This window comes from Pinus tabuliformis, chromosome 8 (genome assembly GCF_031772625.1).
Source record: "Pinus tabuliformis cultivar Carrire ecotype Pingquan chromosome 8, CPIR1, whole genome shotgun sequence".
Lineage (NCBI taxonomy): Eukaryota > Viridiplantae > Streptophyta > Pinopsida > Pinales > Pinaceae > Pinus > Pinus tabuliformis.
In genome coordinates, this window is record NC_142294.1 from 731,831,071 (window position 1) to 731,841,304 (window position 10,234).

The 10,234-nt window shown below is 36.1% G+C and overlaps 1 pseudogene; it reads right to left on the bottom strand.

Annotated features, from left to right (window-relative positions):
- Positions 1 to 207: 207 nt before the first annotated feature.
- On the bottom strand, positions 208 to 705 carry LOC149237670 (uncharacterized; annotated as a pseudogene).
- Positions 706 to 10,234: the final 9,529 nt, after the last annotated feature.

Below are 10,234 nucleotides of genomic sequence, written 5' to 3' on the forward strand. Positions count from 1 at the left end.
TTTGGAAAATTCTGAGTTAAATTGAAGAAGGAAAAAATAATATAATAATGACTAAACCTATCTTGAGAATTACAATAAATTACGATAAACAAATTTATAAAAGAAACCTGCCTCCAAGCCTGTTAAAAATATTTATAGATAAAATATTTCAGACAGAAGAAACACAAGTTGGTCATTGATTTTCATAATTAAAAAATTGGACCGAGTTCACTTACCGAGAACCCAAGGAGCTTGACACTTGATCGCTTCCAAGTCTTGGGGAGTAAGGTCATTTTCCATCTTCAGCATCTCTCGGGCTTTTCCGGGTGTTTTCAACCCAACAATTTCACCCGCAATAGTTCGACTGACCAGGTCAAGAAGAGTCACTATATCCAGACGCATGGCAGCCAATCCAAGTTGGATCAAAGTGGGCAGATCCAAATTCACAAACTCCACATACCATGGGTCAACATCCTCTTTTGATCTCCACGGACGTAGGGGATGATCAACATGGTATTTGCAATATTTGATAATCTTTTCCAAAATGTCGCTGGACAAAAACAGCAGGGGAATGGGATTTTTAGTAATGCCAAAGTCCTCTGCCATATTCTTTATTATCCCCGACTGCCACGCTGCTGCTTTTGGCACGTCGAATATTTTGCCATCGGAGCTCTTCAGCCTAACAATCTGATTATTGCGAAAGACCCGCTTCTTCTGTGTTTCCATTACCACGCAATTGCAGACGATGATGTTGATGTTGAAGTTGATTCGAGAGGGAACGTCCAAGCGTAGTATTTCTTCGATTACCAACGAAGGATTTCTTTCTATTATGCTTTCGATTTCCCGTTAATTGAATGTAATGTCTACTTATATATACACCGGCATGTTAGTTTTGGGCACCAAGAAATAAAACTAAAATTAGATATAATTTTGGGCACTGTCTCCCAACCCCTAAACAAGGGGTTTCTACCCTCTTGCAAAGCCCCCAAGACCCCAAGTAGGGAGAGATTTATCCCTCCTACAATCCCCGCTAATACCCAAGTAGGGGGAGATTTCTCCCTCCTACAATCCCCTCCCCCCTAAACAAGGTAAAATAGGTGGAGATGGTCATTAAAAGAATACAAAACATACCAACAAAGTAAGTGATGTATATTGTTAGTTATATATATATAGAGACTATAATCGAATATGGTGCTGTAAAGACTAAAACATTTCATGAATTATATATGTTTTTCATGATGCTTGATTATTCGAAGCCTCATTTTAGTGTACGAGGTTGTTCCCCTCCTCCCTCTCCTCAACTCATACACCCTAGGATTTATTCTCGGTTCACAATTAACCTAATCATGGGTACAGTGGTCCATATCCTACTTGGAGGTGACCAATTCACTATATAGGTCCTACGTTTTGGTTAGATGAATCATCAATCATACTTGATCGTAACATCTAATTGTTAGGATTAAGGATTTCTTTCTATTATGCTTTCGATTTCGCATTAATTGAATGTAACGTCTACTTGTATATACACAGGCATGTTAGTTTTGGTAAAACAAGTATTTTATTAAAAATCAAACAAAAGGCCGACGGTCGTGAATTTTGACAAGTTTTTCTATGGTTAAAATATTTCTAATTTAGTTATATATGGTTAAAATATCTAGGAAAAGTGAGGTGTTAAACGTGTTTTCCAATGTTTTTTTTATAAAACCAAATCTTATTTTTGTTAAATATATTTTCCAATATTCTTAATATCTATAAATTTGAATTCCTTTTCTAATATTTTTAATATCTATAAAATTTTTTTATGTTTAAGTCTTTTTAATAATTTCAAGTTTTAATATTTTGTATTATGGTTTACAATTTTAAAACAGTGAATGAATGTCGTTAACATCTTTTCTTTTCCTTTCAATCCAGCTTGACCTAGTCCCTTATCAACATCTGGAAACTATGTGCATTAAATTTCTTAATCTCTATCTTTGGACTACTTACTATTTCCTCTCACTAGTAGAATTGATTCCACACATCTCCCATTGTAACATGGCTTCCGAAAAGACCAAGAAAATCCCCTTAACCACAAAATGTTTTCCTTGAAGCCAAAATTGTTATGATACAAAATGTAGATTTTAAACTTGTACATTTAATTGTGACAAATACATTCTTCATAATGTCCCCAGCCACTAGCCGGTCATCACCACATACCAAAAATCCAAATCTCATTGAATAATTTTACCAATGTCTTTTTGAAATCATATGAGCTACAATTTTGCTAATTAAACCTTAGGAATGGGTTCATTGATTGTTAATAACATGTAACTATAACTCATGGATTTACGTTTTGTCCAAAAAATACCTCAAAATCATTTGTAGTAGATACAATTAAACAAAAACCTGAATCAATTATCATCTATGACATAATTAAAGGTGAATTAATCACATTAACATGAGATCTTAGTTTAGATAAATTGACATATAATTGTAAATACAACACCTAGATGGATCATACCACATAGTACCAAATAACGATATGCATACCATAGAATTCCAAATGGCACATATTTTGTAAACATGGGCCACTCAATTCAATTCATAATCCAACATCTAAAATCTTTAGTTATGCCTACTTTCTAGTGAAAATTTTGGCTGGTTAGAATAGTCCATGCCTCCAACTCTAGGAGCATCGTTGCTACCTAGTTTCCAATTGTCAAACAACCAAATAGAAAAGACAAGGATAAGCCTCCAAAATTGAGATTAAAATCCATTTTCTTGAGTTATGAGGAGATATTTATAAGAAATACAATGACCTTTGAGCTTCCTTGTGACTGTTTGACTTCTATGACTATTGATATTGTAACATGACTCATTACATTCCAATATGTGGCTTTTCATATTCCAATTGTTTCCCTTGGACTTCATTAGAAAACATTTATTACATAAGACAATTTACAAATGAGACGGTGGCCTAATAAGACAAAAATGCTAAAAGGAAAAAGACTCATTCAAATCGATAAATAATTTTCTTCTTCGTGTAGTTTATTTGTGATATAGGTGTGCCATGCTATGAAATACTTTGTGATGGCTACGCTTCGATCTGGAAGGAACCCTTTATAATGCATCTTCACCTTCAATGCGTATGATAGTATGTTCTTGGAGATTTATAGTACATTATTCCAGAGCCATGAAAGCTTCATGCGCGCTTTAACTAGCGGAAAGGCATACTGCTGAATAATGTCCTTCATGACATCAAAACCTTCCTGTTTAGTTGCTTCTTTGATTTGTTCAATGTAATCCCTTATCTCCTTGAATATGACCTCCTTGCCTCTAATTTATTCAAGGGTCCCGATGGCGGGCATCCTATGCTTCTATTTTAGAGATTGAAACCCATTTTGTAACTAGTTGTATACAACCATAGTATTAACCGACTGTGCTCCAAGATGAGAGTAATTTCGTAGGTGGCGTATTAACTGAAATTTGTCTATCTCGGTGACGACCTTGTATTAACTTTCCAAATTCTCTCGAGAATAAAAAAATTTGGCATCCCACTCCTACATATGGTCAACTTCTTTATTTGCTATCTTTAGGATTTTCACCACTTCTCAAGCATTCTTTTTAATTCCATTGAGAGTTGCCATGACTTGTTGTATAAGTATCGTCTTTTTATATAGTCACGCCATAGTATCCTCCATTGGTATGATTCTTTTTGCATTGATGACTACCATTCTGCGGTATTGATGCTATGTGATGACAACCACTAGTTCTATGCCTCAAGACGTTCTACATGTTGTTTCACTACAACAAGCTTTCTTCTCAACCTAGAATTCTAATTCAATAATTACTATGAGTTATCATGTGCTGTTGTAGTGAATGCAACATTTTCCACGATGACTTACCTTGGATTTATTCTAGTGTTAGAAGTTATCAACTTCTATGTAGTGACTGAGAGTGGGATATGAGGATCATTAGGAGGGTATATATTTCTTTTCTACATGATCCACTTCTTTAGCTAATGAAATGTTACACTACAAACATTTGTGACTCTATCTGTTGGTGGGGGTGTGATCCCCATCTCTCTTAATGGAAGATGAGCTCCTATGACTGGTTGTTATTTTAGGGTATCTTTCTCATCATCCATGGGATGGATGGTGCCTTCTTCCTAAAATTATTCCTCCTCCAACTCCTAATTTAATTGTTCTTATTCAATCCTCTATGTTGCTTCCTCATCCTAGCACTACATATGTTGTTGTTCTTCTATCTTTCTCCTCTCTTCTATTTATGAATTTTTTTTTTCAAGCAACTCATCTTGCTTCGTTCTCTCTTCTTCTTCTTCTTCTTCTTCTTCCTCTTATTCTTTCCTCTCCGACTATGTTTGAGTAGCTCCTATGTATAAATTATTGAACTTCCATTTCCTACACCCCTAGCCTGATGAATACCCGATCCTTTTCCTAGGAGCTATCTTCTTTTCTTGAGGTGTTATTTCCTCCTCCTCCTGCTCCTATAATTCTTGAATGGGAAGATCATGGATGAGATGGTATTCATAGCTAGATGTGACATTATCATGGGATTATAATTGTTCTTTATCTTTGAATCTTTGACTTTGGTAATTTATGAAAGACCCATATTATGACCGATCCTCTGACAATGTTTCCTAATAATTCATCTAGGATAATATCCATGGAATTCATTGGTAGCGAAGTGCAGGCAATCCAACTCTTTTATCTTTGCTACCATAGCCATGTGACTCTTTAATTCACACAATTTGATCTTCACTAGAAAGATAGGCCCACGAGCTTTCTTCCTCCTATGAAGAATTCCTGATAACCCCTTGTTGAGTTGATATGCCTTTGCCTACATGAACACCTTCTTTGTCACATATTGCAGTATAAGATGAAGGTATTTATGACATCTGAAGCATCTAATGTGTGTTCCCTCAAGAGTTGCAAACTATTCCACAATATATTGAACTAAATCCTTTAATTGATCAGTCATGCATGGTAGATTCGTCTCGAATATCATGCGAAATATGGTTGCAAAGAAGTGTTTGGCCAATCTGTCATATGCACCTCTGAAGTGTCATTTTGATAACATCCTACAGTGGAAATAAATTGGGAACTTATCTTTAGGATTCTAATTCCAATATAATTTTGGGAAAGCATGACGTGCACAAATTCCATCCATGAGAAATTTAGACATGTAAAATTTTGTGGGTTGGTTCACTTGTAAATATGCTTTAGCTTGCCCCACTCGACGTTGCAACTCATCTGATCATATATCCACCCATTTTAAATATTTGGCATGTGTCAGCACTATATTGAGCATATATATCCAATTCTCTTGGAAAACCTCAATGTTCTTGTGCCCAAACATCTGACACTACATAACTATAAAATATTGATATATGTCTATGATAATCTTCATCGAGTAGACTACATATGGGCACTTGTGAAACTTGGCAAGCTCACAAAACCATTTTTTAATAACATTAGTCGTGTCAAGGGTATCCCATCCTACGCAAAAGTTTTCATTTGGATATTTATTATGCCTAAAAATCGTATAGTATGTGTGATTATCCTCACCATAATAGGTGGCAGGTTGATTGTTGCTCTCATCGCGAAGCACAACGTGAGAGTCAACCATGTGTGTGATGATCCATTCAATAATTTTTGGACATGGCATGACCATGGATCTACATGTGATCCTATGCATCTTGGAATTCTTAATGTTCATGTATGTATGCACATCTTCTAACTCATCAGGAAACTTCTCTTGTGTTAATGTGTTATAAATATATCTCCAGGTGACCTTTGTAGTCTTGTCAATAAAACACTAAGTATATGTCTCTATGGGAACATTAGGCCTTGTAACTTCCAGTTAATCAGTTGTTGCTTATGAAAGTTCTTTAAAGAATACTTTATGAGGCAATGTGTCTCCAATGGATGATGACATAGTGGCAATTCTTGTAGAATGAGCACCAGGTTTCTAGAAACACACATAACGACAATATTAGCATAAAATAACTAATTATGAAATAGTACATGTAAATCAAATTTAAAGAGCCATCACAAATGATAGATGTGCATGCAAGAAGAAATACTCATGAAAACTAGGAGGGCACACTTTCAAAGAACAGAGGGCACATGCATGGTCATTTAGGGATCTGTAGTGTGCTCATGTGCTCAAGATAGAGGTAAAAATAAACCGTGGCACATTTTTGCATCTTGAAGGGTCGAAGGGGGAGGAGAAAGGTCCTTCAGGTCTTCCCTGTTTTCCCATGCACTCAAGGAGACTAGGAGGTTTCATTGTCGCACTTCGAAGGCACAAAGAATGGGGGAACCAAAGATTCAGGTCTTCATAATGCACCTATGTGCCCAAGGAAAGGGAGGGAAAACTATAGCACTTTGAAGCGCTTAATGGTGCGGCTTCATGCCTTGTTCCTTTAGAGAAAGGTTTAAGACCTCTAATTATTTGATTACTAAAAATTCTCCCCTTATATTATTCTATACATATAGATAAGCAAGAACACGCCATTTATAACTGCATTGAGTGTGGTAATGAGAATCGTAACTCGATAAGCATTTCATGGTTGGATTGCAACTTCCATGTTAGAGGATCATATTTTCCATCAGAAAGCCATTGAATTGAAAGATGTAAACCAATTCAAGGAAGAGGGTGAAAGATAATCCAAGGGTTGCATACTACTAGAATTTGTGTTTGACAAAGTATTAGCTACATAATATTGAAGCTCAAAACTAACTTATTCAAGGACAAATGAAATCGAAAGACTGAAACAAAAACATGAAAGACAAAATAAAAGTGCAATGCATCTAACAATATGTGGCCTAACCTAACCTAAACTAAATAATTCAAGGTCAAATCATGTAAATAGGAACTTCCAATGCAGCCATAGAGTTCCTCCCAACCTTTAAACCAAAAGATGTGAACATGAAAAGTAAAAACAAAAAGTAGTGCAATGAACAAGAGAATATGTGCAAGTAATTGCACTGAGAAACAAAAATAGGAAGTGAAATCCCAATAGTGTATTACACTCGATGTCTCGACTAATATAAGACCATATGACCATAGTATATTACTCGGCATATGACCATATAAGACTTGACTAAGCGCATGCGCTCAAGATGATTGGACCCACTATCAACCAACAAACTATCCCATGAATCTGGTGGAGAAGTACTAGTAAGGGCAGAAATATGTATTCAGATTTATTTACAACATTACTTTCATACCTAGGAGCCCTTGACTTCTTTTGAGGAGGATGATCTTCTTCACGGTCAATTGAGGAGTCCCTTCTCTTGCTTTCATATCTTCTATCAGGGTTATTCCTTTAATTGTCTTTTCTTGTTGTTGGTTCTAGTGTTGTAACGTGGCCTCTTTCTCTTCTTGGGATAGTCTTGGGCAAACTTACCTTTCTTGGGGAAATTGAAGCATTCAATATGAGATAATGATATGTCATTTCTTCTTTTTGTATTTTGAGAAGGAGGATTCCTTGATGGACCCCTTTTTCATTCTTTAATTTCTCATGAGTGGTATATGCAAAGGGATCTCCCTCTTCATGCTTTTGAAACCTTCCTCTTGCAATCATCCTCGATTCTTCTTGAGTAAGCTTCGCAACAATTTCATCAAATGATGGAAGGAAATTGTTTTTGCTGATTGTGGCAATGAAGGTTTCCCAAATAGGAGGGAGACCTCTAAGAGTACTACTACTAGTTCCCTGTTAGGCACATTTTTTCCAACTCTCTGCAATTGATCTCTAAGGCAAGAGATCCTCATAATGTAGGATTGAAAAAATTCTCCTTTGTTCATCTTGGTTTCCTTGAGTTGATATTTCAAGGTGATTCTCTCATTCAAGTTGTTAATTTCATACATGTCGGCTATCATGTCATACAAGTCTTTAGACTTTCTTAAATTCCCAACATATGCAAGTAAATGATCTTGTAAACCATCAATTATAATTTGCTTTGCTTTGGACTCAACTTTCTTGTACCTGTTCTTGAGGGAAGTGGAAGCATTTTCTAGAGGCTCGGGCATCCTTCCTTGAATGTATTCCAACACATCATTGTTGTCATCTAGATCTCTAATCTAACTTTCCATGCAACAAAGTTTGATGCATCACCCAACTTTTCATGCTGCTTGAAGGTAGGGGATGACATCTTGACCTTGACTAAGAAATTTTCTTTCTGAAAATGAGGGCTTCAATGCTTGTATTCTTTTGGGATTTTCCTTCACATCACCTCTGATACCATGTTAATTTTTCTAATTGTTCTATGTCGTAGCAGTTTCTTTTGCCCAATTTACTTCTTCATTTACAATGAATCCAATTATTAGCAGTATAACCAATCATAAATGTAATTAAAGAAAGAACAATATTTGTAGTGACAAAGAAGACAACAACACAACCATAAGAGAAAATAGATTGGTCCAAGACCAGGGAAAAACCCCACAAAGGGGGACCCCTTTCAAATCTTCTTCTTTAACAGATCATCACAAAAAAAAATTATTAGAGAGTAGAATGAGCCCAATATATATGATAGCAATGGAGATTTAAAAATCAAATCTACAGATCGATATAATAGTAGAGAGAAACCTAAATATACCACATCGCCGAATCCAACTGAAGCCAACCGTCAAAGCCATAGTCAAAACCCTGGACACTCTTATTAGTAGAACTAAGTTTGTGCATCTGAAACACCTTGGATGCTCTCACGATCACTATGTGAGGGCGTCCGTAACTGCTCATATGCTCTTAGGAAGACCCTGTGCATGCATCTGGGGTCAAACAAAACAAATCTACTCCAAAATCGTCGAACGATATCTTCCAATTGCTATGTGTGTGTCTGGGATAGCGTGGACGCTCTCAAGGCCACTCTGTGCGAGTGTCCTTTGACCAACATCTTCAGATCTACCTCTGAAAACCCATATGCTCCCTTAAGCTTTTGTGCCAGCGTCTGGGGCTCTCTGGATGCTATCTTTCCCACTCTGTGCTAGAATCCAAGAACTAAAATTCCCATTTCTGTACGAGCGTTCAAGAATCAGAAAATCCTAGATCAGAGCAAGCTTCACCTATGTGATTTCAAACACTTATGTGAACTCCTTTTGAGAAACCAATAAAAACCAATACAAATGAGAATAATATAAGATGGCTTGATAAATGTGTTGAAATGAACTTGAGGTCGCTTCTATTTATAGGCTTTTTGAGGGTCCACTTGGGGTTGACGCCAACCTAAATTATTTCACATGTGCCGGTGATGAAGATTTGATACTCATCAATCATACCATTCATGGTAATCATGACCAGATCTGTATCTGGCATAGCTTCACCGATATCACCCAGCTTTTTCTTGAGCTCCTTGATCCGTGAAATGAATGCTACAACTGTTTCATTCTCCTCCATCTTGATGAAGAGAATATTTCTCTTCAAGAACAACAGTCGATTGGTGTTCTTGACCTCATAGAGATCCTTAAGTGTCTTCGTGATCTCTCGTGTAGTATTGAAATCACAGATATGGGGGGTAATGCAATATTTGACTGATATTTTCAAGAGCATTCTCGCCTTAGTATCCCGCTTGTCCCAGTCATGGATTGTTGTTGTTGTTCCTCTTGCAATGAGGTTTGGCTTCACCTCATCATTGTTCAAAATTGTCTATGCATTGTGTCCCTCAAGAGGGGTTTGCAGCTTGAATTTCCAACCAAAGTAATTGGATCCATCCAGCTTGTTGTTTCCATTGAGCTAAGCTTCTGCTGCTTGATTATTCATCTTGAATGAATAAAAACTTCAACCTCAATAATTGAAAAAACAACCCCGATCTTCTTAAAAGATAAACTGCTAAATGCCAAATCCACAGAAAAAACAAGGCCAAATCTCCTTTTTTCAATCACTCTCCAAAAATGATACAAAGCCCCTCCTTTTCTTTTTAATTAAAGAATAAACCCCTTTTAGTTATTTAATAAAAAAAACTTAAATAAACAAGCCCCTTCTTTATAAACAAAATCCCGCTTATTCTTTAATGGGCAAACTTGAATTCTTTAATTAAATAATTTATTTATTTATTTATTTTAAAATGCCCCTCCTTTTAGAACTGAATTGTGTATATATATATGTATATGTATGTGTATGTATGTATACATCTCTCTCTCTCTCTCTCTCTCTCTCTCTCTATATATATATATATATATATATATATATAGAGAGAGAGAGAGAGAGAGAGAGAGAACAGGTTGTTGATATGCTCACTAAACCACTGCTCAG